Genomic DNA, 22431 nt, shown 5'->3' with positions numbered 1-22431 from the left:
TCTTTATACAAGAATGGATTCTTTTTAAACTAGTGACAATCTATAAAAGAATCAAAACTGGAACCCAAGAGCATAAACATCTAGAATGCAACAGAAAGAGCTTTAAACACTGGACAGCAAAATTACCTGGCAAATTCCTTAGTTTTCACAAAAGATAGAATTAGTGGAGTCTCATGGGTGGCTTAGTTAGTTGAGTATCCGACTCTTGATTTTGACTCAGGTCATGATCTCAGGGGGTGTGGGATCAAGCCACGAGTTGAGCTCCACACTTAGCCCAGGGTCTGCCTGAGATTCTCTCCCTCTGCCTCTTCCCCTTCCCCCACTGTTCTCTCTCAAAATGAATAAATACATCTTTTTTTAAAAAAATAGAATTAGTGATGGATATTTATGTCTGTATGTCTACCTGCATTCCTTTATTTGTCTATAATCTCATTAATTAAAAGATTTGTGATATCCTTGCACAAATTACATACAGAAACATTTTTCTCCAATATAGCATGTGTTCTGAATGTGTTGGGTACAGCACAGCATCCCTACCCCAGCAACATCCCTAAACATCAGCATGGGTAGGCCTCCCTGGCAGTACTAGCTGTCAAGAAGCTTTTATAATCATACCTCTTGAATTCTATCAGGAGCATTCATTTATACTGTGAAGAAAGATCTTGACAAATGAGCTTCTGTTCAATCTGAAAACAATTGTTCAGAAATCCAAAGTTAGTGGATTTCGTGCCACCGTTAATGAAGTTTTAAGTATATCAGTTATTCATTTAAATTAAATGCATTCTTCCTAATGCAGCATTTGCTTAGGAATTGATAAATCCTATCACTCTGGGAGTAAACAAAGAGAGAACTGAAACAGGTAACAAAGTCAAACCAACCCACACCTGTCTCAGGGGGCTTTGGTTATCTTGCATTCTGTAGAACACTGGCACTTGAGCTGAGATTATTGCTGCCTCCCCTCCAATTACTACGCATCTACTTCTCTAGTCTTCCCACAAGAAGGTCCCCAAGGTCAGCGAAAGATTTCTCTTGTTTTTGGTTCTTCTTCTCCTTCCTCTGTTAGGAATGTCAGGTCACGGTTAAGAGAATATCATATTTTGAGATCATCTCAAAAACCATGAACTCAGCCTTGAAACAGTACATTGGGGAAGAGACGGGGCACATGAAATGATGACGCAAGTCTGGGTAAACCAGCTCAAGAAACAAGGAAACAGGAGATTTTTGATGTGACAGCCAGGACCTATCAAAACTCCATTTGGGTCACTTTTTCCTCTGCCCTAAAAATCCCATTCACATCCTCCCCTCAGATTTCCTTACACAGACACATCAAAGTAACACCATTTGCTCTCACATGTGTCTCCTGATGCAGGTCCTATTCAACACGCATTCAGAGACAACATTTGGTATCAGATTTGACTGATTTTATCAACCATAAAGCCTTGAGTCAATAGCAGGTAGAGAAATTGTGTCTTCATCTCTAGGCAGCTTATTTCCTAGACAATATCACAGTTGTGTGTGGCAAATTCCTATGTGCAACCTCTTATCAAAGATACTCATTGCAAATGAAATAATCCTATTTTTCTTGGAGAGGTTTAAATTTCTGACAAAAAGCCCACAACCCTCATTATAATTAGGAGTTTCCCAAGTTATTGAAAATAACCAACACCAACACAGAGCCCTTACTTGACCCCTCCAATCCTATGTTAGAATATCCGTACATCAGAACAGTTCTGCCCATTGCACTTGCATGCTTAACCAGCTCCTAAGGTGGTCTCTGAAGTCGTGGCAGATTTGCAAGCTTATACACTAACCAGCCTACATGTTTGTGTCTGCCAGCTGGACCACTGCAGCCTATTGGCATGTAGGCACTGTTAAAATGCCTAAAATTTTGTCCAGGACTTAGAGGAATTCAGACTGCCAGAGCTCCATAAATTAAAGACTGATAACACTCATCCTACTTGGGCCTTTTCCAGCTGTGCATTCCGTTCTGCCCCATCGCCACTTGGTTTGACTTGGTACATTTCCTAAAAACAAGGGCCAGGAGTCCAGTGCTGCCAAGCTGAGAGTCGTTTCCATGTTGGATGGAAATAAGCAATTCCAATTTAATTCTCCTTTAAATCCCTCAAAATAACTTGTAAATATAACCTGATTTTCAGCAAAAGCCAGATGATTCTGACAATAGTTCCCTGCTTTTTTTGTAGAAATTCAATGTGTTGATTGATTTTTTAAAAATTCATCAAATCTTTCCACTAATGGTGGTTGGATGATCAATTTTAAATCTAACCAGAAAATACACCAATTTTATTAGGCCGAGTAAAATATTACCAGGATGATTCAAGTGAAGGAATAAATTACCATAAGGCACCATTTCTCAAGACCCAGACTGTATCAGACTAGACATACTCATTTCACAGAGTTGATGTCAAAGGCTGATGTGCGTTTGTAATCACATGCATAGATTGATCTTCTAACATTATCTTCTGAAGTCCATGAAGGGAAAGCTGAGGCTTTTTAAAATTGCTTAGCCATTGTAATCTTTAATTCAAAAGCAGAAGCTCCGTCTCCACTATCTCTAGGAATTTTTGAATCTAAATGAGCTAACGTACCAAACCAGTGTATTGACCATTCTTGTTCCAAGACTTCAAATCAATAAACTCTCCAAATCTAATAGTTTCAGTAATAGAACTGTTCAATCATTCACTCACAGACATAAGGAAGCATGCCGTTATGGTCTAGGGCAGCTTAAAAGATAATTAAATCAACACCATTCATCTTCCTGAGGATTGCCTGGGAAAGATGAGAGAAATAAATAAAAGATTGAAGACAAACTCCAAACTTATTTAGTGAAACATTCTGTCTTTTTGTAGGATTCCAATGCATACAAAGAGAACACCATCCACAATGATTTTCCAACACTTTCTCTTCCGTTTACTCTCACAACACCGACTATAGTTAAGGGGAAGACAGAATTAATGGAACAGCTTTTCAGTGCATACACTCATGTAATTTCCCACACGAGGCCACCACACTACGTAAATACGGGAGGCGCCATGCACCTTGTAGTCTCCCTGAATGACACTCTCTGTTGTGTAGCACCTCACCCACTTACAATTTTAAGACAGGAAATCAGAAAGAATGAAAGCACCCTAAAACCAAACTTGCCTGGTTAAATTGAGAGTGTTCCAAGATTTGCTTAAGTTCTACAAATTTTTATTTAGAAAACAAATGGGTCTCCTGGGAATTTTTAATAAATTTAAATATTTTAGTTAATTCAAGCCAAAACATCAGTGAGCTTTTATTCATATTTACCAGTACTCAGTGTTTAAGAATATTTAAGAAAAGAATTTTCAAAATCATTGCCCATTAGTATCTCTGAGCCAAGCAGGGACGGGGTGGTGGGGGGTAAAGGGTAAAACGTTATAATCCTCTGTCCAATTTTGGGGGGTCTACAAGTAAAATGTTTAGAGACAAAGTAAGGGTGTGTAGACATTTTATAACAGTCCTGTTTTCTTCCTAAGTAAGCTGAAAGTGGGTTACTTTAAAGTAGCTAGGTGAAACTGATAGCAGTTATACAAGAAATGGGAGGGACAGATTAGGATTCTTTTGTTCTTGTAAGGTATTTGCACTACCCAAGAAGCAGTTTGCTGTTATTTGAAAGCAGATTTGTGTTAGTCGTAAATGTATATGCAAAGTCTAGAGCAACTGCTGACAATAGTTACGAAAGAAGTATAACTGCTATGAAAGGGGGAAAAGCTAACCGTATAAAATGCTGAATTAAAATTACAAAGAGCAAAAAAAAAAAAAAAAAAGCGAAAGACAAATATAGGAACAAAGACAAAGTGTGAAGAATGGAAAACGGTAACAAACATGGTAGATGTCAATCCAACTATATCAACAATCACTTTATATGGCCATGGTCTATGTACCCTGACTGAAATACAGAGACCATCAGACTGGATGAAAAAATAAGACTGAACTATAAATTGGTCTACAAGAAACCCACTTTAAGTATAAACACATATAAATTAAAAGTAAAAGGTTGGAGAGAGATATACTATGATGACACTAAACAAGAGAAAATAGGAGTAGGTATATTAATTTTACACGGAGCAGACTTCACAGAAAGGTTAACACTAATAAAGAGGGGCATTACATAATGTTAAAGGAGTCAAGCCTCCAAAAATATATAATAATCCTTAATATGTGTGTGCCTAACAGTAGAGCATAAAAATAGGTGAGGCAAAAATTGCTAAAACTGCAAGAAAAAAATAAAAGATTGCACTATTATGCATGAGACTTTAACTCTATTCTGTCAGACGTGGACAGACCCAGAAGCAGAAAGCAAGGTCAGGGTTGACCTCAACAGCAGCATTGTTTAGCTAGGTACCCTGGGTAGCAACTGCCACTCCATCCAACATTAGCAAATACACACTCCTCGGCCCCAGGGACATTCACTAAGATAGACCACATTCTGGGCCATAAAACACACAAGGATAAAAATCACTCCATGTCTGCTGTCAGACCACATTAGAATTTCCTAACTACGTGGAGATTAAACCACACCCTTCTACATAACACATGGGTTAAAGAAGACATCCTAAGCAAGTTTAAAGCTTTTTTTTTAAAACTAAAATGAAAACAAAATACAACTTTTCGAAATGTGTAGAATACAGTACCAACAGTGGAAGAAAGCTTGAATGATTGAATGCATATGTTTGGAAGTAAGGAAGACAACCAAAAATCTAAGCTTTCACCTTAAGCAACTTGAGAAAAAGAGAACAAATTAAATCCAATGTAAGCTCAAAAAATAATAACAATTAGAGCAGAAATCAATGAAACTGAAAACAGGAAATCAATAGAGAAAATCAACAAAACCCAAAAGTCGTTTTTGGAAAAGATCGATAAAATTGACAAGCTAGCTAGCTAAGGAATAAAACGGGGGGCAGAGGGACACAATTACTAATATCAGAAATAAGAGAAAATGCATCAATATAATTCATATGGACATGAAAATGATAGCAAAGGAATATTATAAACACTTCTATGCCCACAAGTTTGATAACACAGATGAAATTGCTTGCAAGACAAAATCTGCCAGAACTCACACAGAAGAAATAGACAATTTGAACAGGTGTTATTAAAAAAAAAAAACAAACAAACAAAAACAAACAAACAAAAAAAAAACTGGAGTACCTGGCCCATGGGGATTCACTGATGAATCTTACCACACATTTAAGAAGGAAGTTATACCAATATGCCATAGTCTTTTCTAGAAGATAGAAGCAGAGGAATATCTTTAACTCACTGTATGAGAACAGCATTACCTAGATAAGAAAACCAGAAAGAAACATTACTGGAAAAGGACGCCACAGACTTACATCTCTCATGAACACAGATACAAATTCCTCAAACAAAAAGGACAAAACAAAAACAAAACAAAACAAAACAAAAACAAAAAAATCCTACAATGTCTAAAAAGAATTATAAATCACAGCCAAATGGGATTTATCACAAGTATGCAAGCTTGTTTTAACATTTGAAAATTAATGAATGTAAGTCATCACAGTAATAATCTGAAAAGAAGAAAATCACAGGATCATATCTATATATGCAGGAAAAACATTTGACAAAATCCAAAACCCATTCACAAAAAACAAAAACAAACAAACAAAAAAAGCAAAACCTCTAAGCAAACTAGGAGTCCAGGGGAACTTCCTTTAATAAATACAGAACGGCTACAGATAAGCTACAGTGAATGTCATCCTTAATGATGTGAAAGTTGAAGCTTGCAAAACTAGGATTTCCCCTCTCCGCATTCCTTTTCAGCATCATACTGGAAGTCATAACTGAAGCAAGAAAACAAGAAAATGAAATAAAATATAGACAGATTGAGAAGGAATAAATAAAAGTGTCTTTGTTCTCAGAGGATATAATTACCTATGTAAAAAATCCAAAAGAATCAACCAAAAAAAGAAAAAAAAAAAGCTTCTAGAACTAATAAGTAATTATAACAAGGTTACAGGATACAAGGTTAATATACAAAAGCTATGACAGATGTTTTAAGTCCTAGGTCATTCAGAAATTGTAAATTTAAAATAGCAGTGAGATATCATTCCATACCTTTTAGAATGACCAAATTCCAAACACTCAAAACACCAAATGCTGGTGAGAATAGAACAATAGAGCTGTCATTCATTGTTAGAGAGAATGCAAAATAACACGGCCACTTTGGAAAACAGATTGCCAGTTTCTTATAACAGAGCATACTCGCACTATACGATCCAATAACCATGCTCTTGATAGACTCCAAATGAGTTAAAAGCATATATGCACACAGAAACCTACCTACCTATAGATGTTTACAGCAGCTTTGTTCATAAGAAGGAACCCAGATGTCTGTCAGAAGGTGAAATGAGAAACAAACCATGGTGCATCCAGACCGCAGAGTATTATTAAGCAATAGAAAGACATGAGATATCAAGTAATGGCAAGACATGGAGCAACCTCAAATGGACATTTTTAAGTGATGGAAGCCAACCTAAAACAATTGCATACCATGAAACTCCAACTACAGGAGTCTGTAGAAAAGGCAAAGCTCTGGAAACAATATAAAGATCAGTGGCTACCCCAGCTTGGGAGAGAAGGAGAGGAGGGAGCAGTCAGAGCACAGATCATTTCTAGGGCAGTGAAAATGTTCTCTATGATATTATTATGGTGGATACAATAAACATTTGTCCAAACCCATAGTACATACAAGACCAAGAGTGAGTCCTAATGTAAATTATGGACTTTGGAGGATAGTGATGTGTAGGTTTATTGATTGTAACAAGGGTAGCACTTTGGTGTGAAGTGTTATAGTGAAAGAAGTTGTGCGTGTTTGGGAGGCTGGGATTACGTGGGAATTCCCTGTCCCTTCCACTCAGCTCTTGCAGTGAATTTAAAACTGCTCTAAGTCTCCAGCTATAGGCCTGTAGGGAGCAGAGCAGCAGACTTGGAGTGGAGACAAAGAGAAGGAGTGGCCAGGAGGCAGCTTTGGGACAGCCTGTGGTGACAGCATGCCAGAGGGGCTTCTGTTTACACTGGAAGCCCTGAAGGTCTTGTCAAGAGAACTTAGAGAGGGGCACCTGGGTGGCTCAGTGGGTTAAGCCTCTGCCTTCGGCTCAGGTCATGATCTCAGGGTCCTGGGATTAAGCCCCACATGGGACTTTCTGCTCAGTGGGGAGGGAGCCTGCTTCCCCCTCTCTCTCTGCCTACCTCTCTTCCTACTTGTGATCTTTCTCTGTCAAATAAATAAAATATTTAAAAAAAAAAAAAAGAGAGAGAGAGAGAGAGAACTTAGAGAAATGCCAAGAATCCAAAAGTTGTTGTCTCTGATGAGGAAAACCAGCTACTGGAGTCACTGAAATCCAGAGATGGGAAATTTCAAGAACTGATGAAATTGGCACTCGATTGGGGAAAAATCCGTCATGAAATGTAAGTTGTAGAAAAGAAAGTGGAGAAGAGAGAAGGTGATATTCAGCAACTACAAAACCCCTAAAGGAAGCAGAACAAATACTAGCTAGAGTGTTTACTAAGCAAAAGAAAAACTCGACTCAAAAGAAAAAGCAAGAAAAGGTACCATCTCCTCTGAAGACCTAATTAAGCATTCACATAGGGTTAGTGCAAGTGAAACTGTGTTCTCCACTGACTTGGGTCCCAGGGGACCTACATATACCATATCCAACTGATTTAGAGATGAGAAGTGGATTATTGGATCAAGTGAACAATCCTTCCACTAATGGTGTAGACAGTCATTAACCAGGGGATGGACCTGCAGCAGGCAGATTGCCAGATGTCCAGATTGCCAGATTGCCAGATTTTGCTCCACAAAACTCATGGCAGTCAAATGACATGTCAGTGACTACACTGCCACCAAATCACATCTTGTTGGGACCTCTGGGGCATAATAAGGAAAATGAAGATGATGGAGAAGTCATGTCAACAGACTCCTCAAGCAGTAGGACTGATTCTGATCAAAAAACATAAGAAACCAAATTCATACAGAATTGAATATGATAAGGGATACCTGGGTGTCTCAATTGGTTGACCATCAGACTTTTGATTTCAGCTCAGGTCATGAGCTCAGGGTTGTGAGATTGAACCTGGCTTTGGGCTACATGCTGGGCATGGGGTCTGCTTAGGATTCTCTCTCTCTTTCTTCCGCTTCTCCTACCTCACTTCCTCTCAAAAATAAACAAACAAAACAGAATTGGAAACAGTGGAATTATGTTTCTTAAAAAATTGTAAACCTGTAAAAAAAAAAAATAGCCAGGTAATGATGGCTATAGTGGAATTATGCAGCCCATTAAGAATCACTGGACCTTCTTTTTTAATTTTTTTAAGATTTTGTTTATTTATTTATTTGAGGGGGAGACAGAGATAGTGAGCTAGGAGTAGAAGGAGAAGCAGATTCCCTGCTGAGCAGGGAGCTGGATGTGGGGCTTGATCTCAGAACCCTGAGATCACAACCTGAGCTGAAGGCTGACACTTAACAGACTGAGCCACCCAGGTGCCCCTGTACTTTCTTTTTAAAACAAAAAATCATGGTTTCAAATCAAAACCACTGAGTTAATATTTAAAGAATAATTAAAATTTACTGTTGGAAAAAAATTACTCATTTCAGTGCTGCTCTATCCTGTTACATTCCAGTTGTGTTGGATTTGTACTTGGTAGTTCGGGAAATAAAAGCTGAGGGAATGACCCACGTACATATCACAATTAGCCCCTGGAATTATTTAGAAAATCATTTTAATTCAGAGCAGTGGATCACTGAATGTGTGTCATATCTCAAAATAACAAAATTCTCATTTGAAAGTGAAGGCTGGTAGCTTCTATCACAGTAAATGGAAGAAATTGTCTCAATTTGTGCTGTCTGTACCTATTGTAATTTTTGTAAATAGTTTTGTAAATACAAACTTTTGTTTGTAAAAAATAAAAATAAACAAAACTCTTCTTAAAAAAGCAATGGCATGGATGGAGCTAGAGATTATTATGCTGAGCGAAATAAGTCAGAGAAAAACAAATACCATATGATTTCAATCATATGTGAAATTTAAGAAACAAAACCGATGATGATAAGGGAAAGAAAAAAAGAGAGAGGAAGGCAAACCATAAGAAAGACTCTTGACTATAGAAAACAAACTGATCTCCAAAGAGGCTGCACCAACTTGCATTCCCACAAACGGTGTAAGAGGGTTCCCCTTTCTCAACATCCCCTCCAACACATGTTGTTTCCTGTCTTGCTGATTTTGGCCATTCTAACTGGTGTAAGGTGATATCTCAATGTGGTTTTAATTTGAATCTCCCTGATGGCTAGTGATGATGAACATTTTTTCATGTGTCTGATAGCCATTTGTACGTCTTCATTGGAGAAGTGTCTGTTCATATCTTCTGCCCATTTTTTGATATGAGTATCTGTTTTGTGTGTGTTGGGTTTGAGGAGTTCTTGATAGATACTGGTTATCAACCTTTTGTCTGTACTGTCATTTGCAAATATCTTCTCCCATTCCATAGATTGTCTCTTTGTTTTCTTGACTGTTTCCTTTGCTGTGCAGAAGCTTTTGATTTTGATGAAGTCCCAAAAGTTTATTTTCACTTCTGTTCCCTTTGCCTTTGGAGACATATCTTGAAAGAAGTTGCTGTGGCTGATATCAAAGACCCTGCAATTGCACTACTGGGTATCTACTCCAAAGATACAGATGTAGTGAAAATAAGGGCCATCGGTACCCCAATGTTTATAATAGCAATGGCCACGGTTGCCAAACTGTGGAAAGAACCAAGATGCCCTTCAACAGATGAATGGATAAGAAAGATGTGGTCCATATACACTATGGAGTATTATGCCTCCATCAGAAAGGATGAATACCCAACCTTTGTAGCAACATGGACGGGACTGGAAGAGATTATACTGAGTGAAATAAGTCAAGCAGAGAGAGTCAATTATCATATGGTTTCACTTATTTGTGGAGCATAACAAATAGCATGGAGGACATGGGGAGTTAGAGAGGAGAAGGGAGTTGGGGGAAATTGGAAGGGAAGGTGAACCATGAGAGACTATGAACTCTGAAAAACTGTCTGAGGGATTTGAAGGGGCAGGGGTGGGAGGTTGGGGGAACAGGTGGTGGGTATTAGAGGGGGCGCGGATTGCATGGAGCACTGGGTGTGGTGCAAAAATAATGAATACTGTTATGCTGAAAATAAATTTTAAAAATAAATAAATAAATAAGAAAAGAGAAACCACAAAAAAAAAAGAAAAAGAATACAAACTGAAGGTTGATGGAGGGGTGGAGGTTGGGGGATGGGCTAGATGGGTGATGTGTATTAAGGAAGGCACTTGTGATGAGCACGATGTGTTGTATGTAAGTGATGAAGCACTGAGTTCTACTCCTGAAACCAAGATTACACTACACGTTAACTAATTAGAATTTTTTTTACAAATTAGAATTTTAATACAAACTGGAAACATTTTTTTTAAATGCCCTTAAAAAGGTCTTTATTTTAAAAAAACCTCACACATAATTGGATCTTAAAACAGAAGTTTAAAATAACAAAGCAATGACTAATAAACTGGAAAGAAAAATAGACAAACCCACAAATCATATACTGTATTATTCCATTTATATGACATTCTTGCAAAGACAAGCTTTAGAGACAGAAAACAGATCAGCAATTGCCCAGGACTGTGAGCTGGGAGAACGGTTCGCTATGAGAGGGCAGAGGAAAATGTTTGAGGGTGATGGAACTGTATAAAATCTTTATTATGGTGGTAGTTGCAAGCCTGTACACATTTGCCAAAACTTACTGAGTCCTGCACTAAAAAAGGGGAATTTTACTATTTGTAAATTAATTATTGTTTTAATTTAAATCGGGGAAAATAAACATTAAAAAGTGACAGAAAATATTCATTGCAATCTTTTTCTACAGCTATATATTCTTACTTCCATCAATTCAATTACCTTTTTTCTCACATGTACCAATTAGTAAAACTTAGTTCAAAGATTAGCTCTCACCCATCTTAGCTGTGCTAAAATTGAAACTACCCCAGGGTTCACATTTTTTGTGTGAAAATATGAAATGAGTGCATTCAATAAACAAAGTAAATGATATCTGAGACCTCTTTCAGAATTCATGGCATTGCAATGATTCATCACACATCTGTTTAAGCAATTCTTTGAGGTTTTTGTTTGCTAAATCTTCATTAACTCATCTGAAAGTTGAAAACAAAAGTAATATGAATCCCTGTATAACCAGAGATGTGGTTATTCACTGAAATTTAGAATCAGAAAGTGACTTTATGATCAAACACTCCAAATCCAGATGGGTTGGTGCCCAGGGCAGCTTGTTGGTGACCACCCCGGACCATGTCAGATTATGTCAGCTGCTTTTGCTTCTACTTCCCATCTCCATCCAGCACCTAGTGGAGTACAGCAAGTTGATCATGTCTTTCTTTAACTCCAAACTTCCCAATGCATTCCCGTCTCACTCAGAGTAAAATCCAGAGTCCCTAGAGTAGTAAGCACGGCCTCACATGATATGCCCCCTTCTTGCTTCTGGGACTTCACTTCCTGTGACTCTTTGTCCCCGTTCTTTCCCTTCCAGGGACAGAGGACTCATGGCTGGATCTCAGCCACTATAAGGCTGGCTCCTCTATGAGAATGCTCACCCCCAGCATCACTTCATCTCTGGTTCTATGTTTCTTGGTTCCCCCAGGTCTTTATTCAAATGCTACCTGAAACCATCAGGCCATCCTATCTAAAGGGACAACCCCCCATACCCATTGATGCTGTTCTTCTTAGCATTTACCAGTAATTGACGTGCTGTAGATCTTTGAATAATGTTTGATTAATTCTATTCAACTAGGATGGAAGCTCCACAGCGCACGGAAAATGGATAGGAGAGTTACCCAGGGGGAGTAGAATTAGATTTAATTGAAGAACTGTCCACCATCAGCCACACGGGCTCTACGGAACCTCCTCAGCATTCATTCTTAAATGCCATGGACAGCTGATTCTATCACCCTGCATCCACCTGCACTGGAGACTGTGATTGTGCTGCAGTTATCCTGCACCTGATTCATGTCATTGCTGGTGTGAGGGAGGCACACATGACTTGTCTGTGGGACCATAGCTTTCTAAAAATTGTCTGCAGACAGGACTGAGGTCTGGACTTGGCAGTACACGTACTGACTGGCTGGAACACTGGCTTGTCTCCCTTGGAGATGGGCAAGAATATTTCCTTTGGGAAGAAGAGTGCAAACAGATTATCTCGTGCTGCTGGATGGCTAAACGGACATGAAAAGTCAAACATCTATCCCCATAGTATAAAGTTGTCACTGGAAGGACTGGCAGTAGCCAGGTGACAGTCCCCTGCCATCTTTTTGCCTCTAGGAAGGGCCACAAACATAGTCCTTGCCAAAGGGACATAAACAGAAGTATATTTGTCATTAACAAGTCACAGCAGGAGAAAAGTCAGATGAGTCCTTCACCTTGCCGTGCTCCTGTCAACAGGGCAGTGGAGGTGTGAGGTGTGAGCAACCACAGACTCGAAGCCACAACAGTCTGACCACGACCAGGGACTGGGCTTCTACCTGAGCAAGCAGCAGACTCCCACTGTGAGAAACCCTGAAAGACTGGGGCCCGCTGGGTACCGGCTCTTACTCTACCTGACACTCAGAGCTCAGAGCTGGTTTCCCATACGTCACCCTCCGCCTTCTTAAAAGTTGTTCTCACCCTCTCCCAAAGTGAGAAAGTTAAGGCTATGAGCTCATGGCTTCCAAATAACACCAACACACGCACGCTCATGCGCACGTGCACACGCTCACGCTCATGCACACAGAGTGGTGCATCTGCCTAGAATGGACTCCTGAGTGAGTTACCCAAACAAACACGATCTCCTTCTTACTTTTTCTGCATGCATAGGTATGCATTATGCAGTGTTCTTTATTAATGATGACGATTTTTTTTAATGACAATTCTTGGTACCCCATTAAAACATAAAATGGAATTAAGAGTACTAAACAGAGATCACTATAAAGTGCTCTGTGAAGAAATCAAAGAAAATCTGAAAACTTGGGAGTCAGTGACAAGAAGTGCAGAGGAGAAGCAGGAATTAGACGGTGAGGGGCCCCCTCACATGCCTGAGTATAGGGTTTGGGTTTGATATTAAGTAAATGTGCCCTTAGTAAATGTGTTTAAGATTCTCTCTACTTAAATGTCACCCACTCAGAGAATTCTTCCCTTCCTGGAACACCCACCTAACTAAAAAGTCTGTCAGGGAAGTGCGTTGTGTCTCTTCACCCCATGATCCCTTTCCTGTCTGCCTTCGTCACTAGAATAGATGCTTTCTGACTCAGTCAGAGGTGGTTTTCCTGCTCAGCCCCCATGTATTCTGGGGACTAAGCAGATGATCTGGCCCAGGGTGGACATTCAGTAAGTATCTGCTGAATGACTAAAACAGGGAGTGTTTGTGACAGTCCATGTCACTCTGTGCTTGTGCCTAGACCCACAGCAATCCAGACATGCTGTCCCAAATGGCAAATAAACCCTTCAACCTTAGAGCCAGAAATACAGACCTAAGTATGTGGTAAGTTGCCATGTTCTTCTTTAAGTTTTGCCAGTTTATTTCTCTATCAGTGGGACCAGTGCGTACCAGGTTGCCTTTCTAGAAAAAGCAGACATGAACCAGCCTTCCCCCTACTTAGAGAACATGGTAAGTAACAGTGCCATGGGAACATATCTTCAAGCCATCCCAGAGCTGGAAAACTCATTACTGAACACACTAAATAATGAGGTGGGCTGGGTTTTCTTTTTCTTTTTCTTTTCTTTTTTTTTTTTTTTAATTCCACATGCTGACCCTCACTGGGTTCCCTTGTTACCTCCAAAGCAGTCCTGTCCTGTCAACACACACTGGCATTGAAAATCCCTATTTGGGTATAAGGAAAAAATACTTCTGTTTCTGTAATGCCATTCAGGCATGATAAATAACACAGTAAACTAAAAAGTATTTGTTCTTCTCCAAATCCCTTTCCTGAGCAAAGGTGTGTGTTCAATAAATAGCCAACCACTTAAGGAATTGCAGAAGAATAAATTCTAGACACTAACGAGATACATAAGGAAAATCAAGATAACAGGTCTTCTTCTCAAGAGTGTTTGGTTGAGGGTGTCAAACCCGAAACTCTCACTGCAGGTAAATTTATATCTGGTTTTTAACAATATAAGTAGGGCCCCTCAAGGGACAACCTGGAATACGTCAGGCACAGGAGTGTCTCCACAGAAAGGAACTCTCATGGGCGTATGCTGCTAAAGACCATGCAGGTCTGTGGAGAACAGAAAGCCAGCATGACCTAGGCAGCAGCAATCCGACAGGGGACTGAACTGAGTATGGTGGCCTGTGGCTCCACTACAGCAGCAAAACAGATTTATCGCTCTGGTTTTTGCTTTGTTTTTTAAGATTTTATTTAAGACAGAGAGCGCTTGAAAGGGGGTAGAGGCAGAAGCAGGTTCCCCACTGAGCAGGAAGCCCGATGTGGGACTCGATCCCAGGACCCTGGGATCATGACCTGAGCCGAAGGCAAATGCTTAACTGACTGAGCCACCCAGGTGCCTACTGCAGCTCTGTTGCTTATTCAGAGGTGATCAAGTTTAGGGAAAATGATTCATTATAACCAAACTCCTGGGAGATTGATTTATGAACAAGAATGCCAATATTATCAGTTGATAACATGAGCTTCAGCTGAGGAAGCAGTGGGCATCTGTTGTACAATCAATAGGTCTCTTAAATTTATTTTCAGGCTACATTCCTTATTTTACTTAGTTTACCTATTATAATAAGCTCTTAGGTGATTTTCCCAGGAATTAACGGCACTGAAATTATCACATATTTCTGTGATGTCAAGCTACTGCTCAAAAGATCAAAGACAGTGTTAATTAAGCATAAGACTTACTAATCCCCACAAAATAACTAGACTGCTAGCTGAAAATACATGCGAATCTAGACAATCGTATAAAAACAGTGATCAGTTTATAGTTTATGTAAATTCACAACAAATGCTGGAATCAATAGAAATGTTTATCTTTCCCATGGAAAAGTGATCTCTTTGTCTGATTCATGAATATATTTTTATAATAATGGTTTCTTTTAATAATTTATGTTCACGTGAATTATGGATCCCACTGCCTTTCACACCAAAGGCATGCAAATCTGCTAGCCATGTCCCGTGTATCAGCAAATTACTCAAGAAAATGGCACGCATTTATTTGAAACGCTATGAGTCATTACCTTCAGATGCTGTTATTAATTTAAAGTGCAATGCTGAGTGGCACAGATTTCCCGATGTTACCACTAAGTTGATCTACCTCATGATACGAAACCTGGTTTTGCTGAACTCTGAGCATGTAAGTACTGATTTTTCCTCATGAGTGTTGCGTTCTCACTTTGAAGTCTAAATTTGATTTTCAATGCAGAACAAATTAAGAAGTTTTAAGCACTGAGTAGATTTCATATGTCTGAAAGCATATGAAGGGATTCTGTTAAAGATGGCTCAGTGAGCATCTGTAAATGGTATATCCGAGTCCTCTCTCCATGTATATCTCACAGAAGCTATATACCGACCCACTTGAAGGTTTTTCAAAAAGACAAAATGTTTGAGTTGTGATAGAATAAAAATACTGATAATAAACATTAACTGAAATTCTTAATGTTAGGTATCATTATATGTCACTAATATATACTAAGTGCTTAATATATGATATTTTGCTGTGGAGTAGATATGATGAGACAATAATAGATATTAAATCATGCATATTGCTATTGTCCCTACTTTATACCTATTGAGGCTTAGTGGGGTATATAACTTCCTCAGTTCACGGCACCGGTAAGAGGCAGTCAGAATTTGCTCTACTCCCTTATGTGTTAACTGAAGAGACACTGCTTTTTATAATGCTAATACCCTCTGACCCTTTTCAAAAAAAATGAAAGAATGAATTTAACAAAACTGATCATACTAAGTTAGATATAAGTCATTATGGGGGATAGAAATAAACTTTACAGTCTATTCTGGATAATGCAAAACCTTCACAGCCACTCCAGGGGAGGTGACTGACTGCTGAGTGACCCGGTAGATTTCTGAGATGTCAGGTGGACCAATTTCATGAGACACCATCACTATGAAGTGGGGACACCCACAAATCATTATACATGTTACTGCATCTTCCCTAGGGATTTTTGGGTAGTATTGCATAATGTCCATGTAAACCGTAGAAAACAATAAAGAATCCAGAAAGAGACTCACACATCAATGGGCAATTGGTTTTTGACAAAATGTAGCAGAAGTTGACCAAAGGGCTAAAACTACAAAACATATAAAAGAAAACATATGAGAAAATATACTCAACTTTCAGTACATGAAGATATCTCAGTTATGACACCAATAACAAAACTACACAACAAAATAAATAAATAAATTGGATTTGAATCAAATGTAAAACTTCTGTTCCTCAAAGAAGTCTTCAGAAAATGAAAATGCAAGCCATTGACAGAAAGGGTTTATAATATACTTATCAGACAAAATAAGGTACTCAGATTATATGTAGAATTCTTACAATATAATAAAACAACTACATCCATCTATCAATCATGGGAAATCATAATGAAAATTAGCAAAATATTTGCAATCTCTTAAAATAAGAATGCATAAAATGGTCAATAAGTATCTGAAAAATGTTTATCTTTATTTGACATCAGGGAAATGCATCTTTACTTGACATCAAAGAAATGCCAAGTAAAACCTCAGTGATATAATATACACCCTAGAAAGGCTAAAATTAAGAAAATAAGCAATACGACGTGGATGCAGAGTACCTGGAAGTCTCACATACTGCATGTGGGAGTGCAAAATGGTACGCTCATTTAGAAAGCAGTTTAACCACATCACTATACCCAGCAATCCAGGCATCACACCGTGCCTCCATATCTACCCAAGAGAAATGAATACATGTGTTCACACAAAGACTTTCAAACAGATGCTCCTAGCAGATTTACTCAGGTATCCAAAACCTGAAAACAACCCAAATGTCTATCATCAAGTTGGGAAGATGAACAATTTGTGGTATACCCATATGTGTAATACTTCTCAGCAATTAAAAAGAAAAACCTATTTATATACTCAGCATCATGGACGAAAGTTAAAACTATGCCAAGTGAAGGAAGGCAGATAAAGAGCTATGATTCTACTTATGTGAAATTGTGGAACAAGCAAAGCCAGCCTACAGTAAAGAAAATCATACCAGAGGTATGCTAGTCATCAGAAGGGATAATGATCCCTCCGTAGGAGGGAGAAATAATTTTAAAGAGGCATAAACTAGCTTTTGGGGGTAGAAATGTTCTATAACTTGTGTTGGTGTTTATACTGATGTATACATTTGTCAAAAGTCATCAAACTATATAATCAGGTTAGATATATTTATTTTTTTAATTTTTTTTTTTAAATTTTTTTTTGACAGAGATCACAAGTAGGCAGAGAGGCAGGCAAAGAGAGAGGGGGAAGCGGGCTCCCTGCTGAGCAGAGAGCCCGATGTGGGACTCGATCCCAGGACTCTGAGATCATGACCTGAGCCGAAGGCAGAGGCTTTAACCACTGAGCCACCCAGGCGCCCCTAGATATATTTTTAAATATGAATTATAACCACAATAAATTATATAAGGATGGCTACACTATTACCATCTTCACCTCAGACTGTCAAAAATTTAAAGATGTGACAAGACATTTTTTGTTAAAACTTTGGAGAAACAGGTACTTTTGTACCCTGCTGGTTGAAATGCAAATTGGTCCATGCAATATTTAGCAAATCTACTTAGCATTTATATTTCGATTTAGTAATCCTGCTTATAGTAATTTACCCTAAAGATATACCTCAACAATAGAACTACTATACATATGCATTAGGTTATTCATGGAAACATTGTTTATAAATTCCAATTATTAAGAACAACCAAATCCCCACACACAGGAATTGAAAAAATGGATACCTCTACACAAGGGGTGTATTATACAGCTTTAAAGAATAAGGAAAAGCTCTGTGAACTGATATAATGTGATTTCCAAGATACATTGCTAAGTGAAAGTGAGTGCAAGTATCTTTAGTTTGTGACCTTTTGTATTAGAAAGAAAATGAAGAAAATAACTATGTATCTACTCACTAGTGCACAAAGAAGTACAGAATGTGTAAACAGAAAATAAATAGGAAGTAGGATCAGAAGAGCACAGAAGAAGTGGAAGGTAACACCTACTAGTATACTATTTTTTACAGTCTGACTTTTTTTAAATTTAGTTTTATATTTTTCAATGTTCTAAAATTCATTGTTTATGCACCCCACCCAGTGCTCCATGCATAGTCTGACTTTTAAAATGATTTCCTTGTTTCATAAACACACACAAAAATAATAAAGTCAACAATAATACTAAAATAGAATGCGAAAAGAAAGCAACCTAATTATATTTCAAATGAAAGACATAACCACACAGAAAAGAATGAAAAGAACTGACTCCACATGACTTTTGGCCAGTATATTTTTGTTAGATATCCTCAGGTTGAGCAGAAAAATGAAGCATAAACAAATATTAAATTCTAGTTTCTAGTTATTAAGAGATTTGTTTCTTTCTTTCTTTTTTTTTTTTTTAACAGTGGGTGTGACTTAGCAATTCTAATGCGACTGTCTGCAAATTCTGGGATTGAGCAAATAAGTAAATATATTGTAGCCAGTTAAGACAGGATTTTCCAGTTTAGGCATAAGGAGGGAGGATTTGAGAGTAAACCTTTTATATTGCATTTGAATTAGACATGCTAGAATGAACCCATGATTGATAGATTGATGTAGATGTAATGTACATATTGACATAAACATGTATAGTTGATATATTGAGAGGTAAACAGGTGTGTGTGTGTATCTCTTTGTGTGTGTGTGTGTGTGTGTGTACACATGCATGTTTCCTGGCTCTGTCTGTTAAGATGAACTAAAGGCAGTAATATCCAGTAGCAGTGAATATATCTCATCATATTATGAAATATCATAATCTTGGTTTTCAATAACTTTCTCACTAAAATTAAGGCTCATTGGAGAGAATACAGATTCAGGGCTGGGACTGGGAAAGTACAAGATGAGACAGAGCATATTGCCATGCCAGAAATTAAGAGAGCATTGAAAACATAATGGGGCTGTAACAAGAGGGCACAGGAACACATTTGCAGGAACTCCCATAGGTCAAAATGCATTTCTTATAGTAAGAATTCATGAGTCCATATTAAAGTGAAGAAATTAATGGTAGAAACTTAAAAGTGCTCACATTTTAACTCCAAAACATAAATTTGGAAGAAATTATAAAATTAGAAAAATACCATTTGATACTCATTATAGAAATAATTCATCCTGGGAAGAGTCATTAGTGGGTACTAAAAATACTGGATGAAATATTTAAGGAGAAACAAGATATTCACCTATTCTTAAAGTATCTTCTCACGCAATACCTATTAGTAACAAGGATAAAGTAATAACATTGTATTAGAGAAACCTGGGAGACATAACTTGAACAAAATGATCAAAATTAACATCACTGGTAAAGGGGCAAGTCGGTACTATGCGTCATCGGATTAAAAAAAAACATCAGTCTGTGTTCTTTCTGTTACAAATGCACGCCCCGAATCCATTTGTTAGTAAACATTCAGCAATCACAGATCAGAGGATGCTGAACACAGTCACTAGTCTGTGTTTGTCAAAATGTCACAGACCAATGAATAGTTCCAAGTTAGAGAAGACAAAGAAGTCGGAACTCAAAGCAACGAGTATTCCTGGATTGAATCTTGGGTCATTTTTTCCCCTTCTGCTAAAGCAGACATGACTGGGGTAATTGATTAAATTTGAATAATGACTGGTAGCTAACAAGGAGCATAATACAGCTGATAATTGCACTGCAGATATAAAAAAGAATGACCTCAATTTCAGGAAACATACACTGAATTATTTACCTGGAAGGAAGAACATGTCTGCAACTTAACTTTAATAGGTTCAGAAAAAAACTATAGAACATATGTATAATTACATTACTATATTATTATTCTTTATATGTAAAATAAATCTGGTATGAACAATTGAGGAACCTAGGTAAAGGGCTTATGGAAATTGCCCATGTGATTTTTGCAAATTCTCTGTAACTCTGCAATTATTTCAAAATATAGTGCTTTTGAAAACTATAATAATTAGGCACATCATTGTAAAAACAGTTAAAAACAAAAGATAAGGAGACCATATGAATAAAAGTCAAAAAAAGTAAAGACAGAAAAACAATCATACAAATGACAGCAAAAAAAGGAGACCGGAACAATAGAATGCCAGCTTACAAAGTATGAAAAGAAAGAAAGAAATGTCAGCCATAACTTCTATATCCAGTGATAATATACTCAAAAACTTAGAAGATAGAAAGACATTTAAAAAAATAATAAAAACTCAGAGAACTTATCACTAGCAGACATGAACCACAAGGAAAGGAAAAGTTCAATCTTCTGGAAAAGATAAGGACGACCGACATCAACACATGTATGAAAATATAAAAGAATATATTTTTAACTCTTCTCTTGTTTCCTTTATAATATATGTAATTAATGTGGGGCTAATGGCCTATGTAAAAGTAAATTAGCAGACAATATGTATGACAAAATGCTCTAATAAAAAGACTGAAATCATTGCAATGCATAAAAAATGTAAAATCCAGCTAGATGCTATCTACAAGAAATGTCCTTTTAGAGACAGCTTGAAAGTAAAATGATAGAAAATGTTATGCTATGCAAACAGGAGGCATAAAGAAGCTGGAATGCTTCTCTGATATTATCAGGCAAACCAAACTTCAAGGCAAGCTGTATCACCTGAGATAATGAGGGACATTTCATAATGATGAGAAGGTCATTGCATCACGAACACTTAATCATAAGTGTGTGTGAACCTGACTGTATCCATTAAGGCTCCACCAGAGAAACGGAATCAATAGGATATATATATTAAAAGATTTATCGAATGGAATTGGCTTAGATGGCCATGGGGTTTGGCTGGGCAACTGCAGAGTCCATAGAGAAGGGCAACAGGAAGGGCACACTGGAGATCTCAAGCATGAGCTGAAACTAGAGTCCACAGCTAGAATTTCTTCTTCAGAGAAGCCTCCGCTCTTCCACAGATTTTCCACTGATTGAGTCAGGCCCACCCACAGAGTAATCTTCCTTACTTAAAGTACACTGATTATGGACATCCGTGCACTCTAGTAAATACATTCACAGCTTACCCTAGATTAGTGTTAAGCACACAACTGGGGATTACAGGCTACACAAGTTGACAAATAAAACTGAATATCAAACTGAGCATAGAACCTCAGAATACACCAACAAAACCTCACTGAAGGAAGAGATAGACAAACCCACAACCATAGTGGATTGTTTTTTAAGATTTTATTTATCTGACAGAGGGAGAGATCACAAGTAGGCAGAGAGGCAGGCAGAGAGTGGGGGGCGGGCAGGCTCCCTCTTGAGCAGAGAGCCCGATGCGGGGCTCGATCCTAGGATCCTAGGACCCTGGGAACATGACCCAAGCCGAAGGCAGAGGCTTTAACCCACTGAGCCACCCAGGTGGATTTTAATAATGTGACTGCGACTATGTTGTTAAATTTATTGGCAAAACAGAGAACAGTAACAGAGAACAGAACAAGACAAAGAACCAATAAGCATGAGGATTAACTGAACAGCAATATCAACTACCTCAATGAACTCACACTTAAAAAAGTAAAATACCATAATATAAAAAAAAAAAAATCATTTTGTATGCTCTGTAGCATATTACCACAACTCTAGTGGCTTAAAACAACACACATTCATCATTTCTGTTTCCGTGGGTTAGACATCTGGACAGGGTTTAGCTGTGTCTTTGCTTTGTTGTCCCATCAGGCTGCAATGCAGATGTTGACGGGGCTGCAGTTTCATCAGATGCCAGACTGGAGAAGGATCAACTTATCAGCTCCCTCCAGTTATTGGAGAATCCATTTCCTGGAAGCTGAAGGATTTAGGAACCTTGCTTTACTAAATCTAGCAAGAGACAGAGAGATAGAAACAGAGGCCAAAGACAGAGACTCCAAGGCCCAGTCTGTGAGAAAGACAGAATCTTGTATAACACAATCACACAATTACAGGAGTAATTTTCCCTATTGTATTGGTTGTAAGAAAGGCACAGTTTCCACCCAACTTCAAGGGGAAGGAATTACATAAAAGCATAAGTATCAGGAGGCAGGATCCTGGGGGCCAGCTTAAAGTGTTTCTGTGACAATCCCCAAGCCCAACAACTGAAGAAATCAGACTTTTTTTC

General features: G+C 38.0%; 1 pseudogene; it reads left to right on the top strand.

The window, feature by feature from the left end:
- The first annotated feature begins 6425 nt into the window (after window positions 1-6425).
- LOC131833321 (mediator of RNA polymerase II transcription subunit 4-like) lies at window positions 6426-8025 on the top strand (annotated as a pseudogene).
- Window positions 8026-22431: the final 14406 nt, after the last annotated feature.

This window comes from Mustela lutreola, chromosome 6 (genome assembly GCF_030435805.1).
Source record: "Mustela lutreola isolate mMusLut2 chromosome 6, mMusLut2.pri, whole genome shotgun sequence".
Taxonomy (NCBI): Eukaryota; Metazoa; Chordata; class Mammalia; order Carnivora; family Mustelidae; genus Mustela; species Mustela lutreola.
Note: the sequence above shows the minus strand (reverse complement) of the source record. Positions and strands in the feature narration are given on the sequence as shown.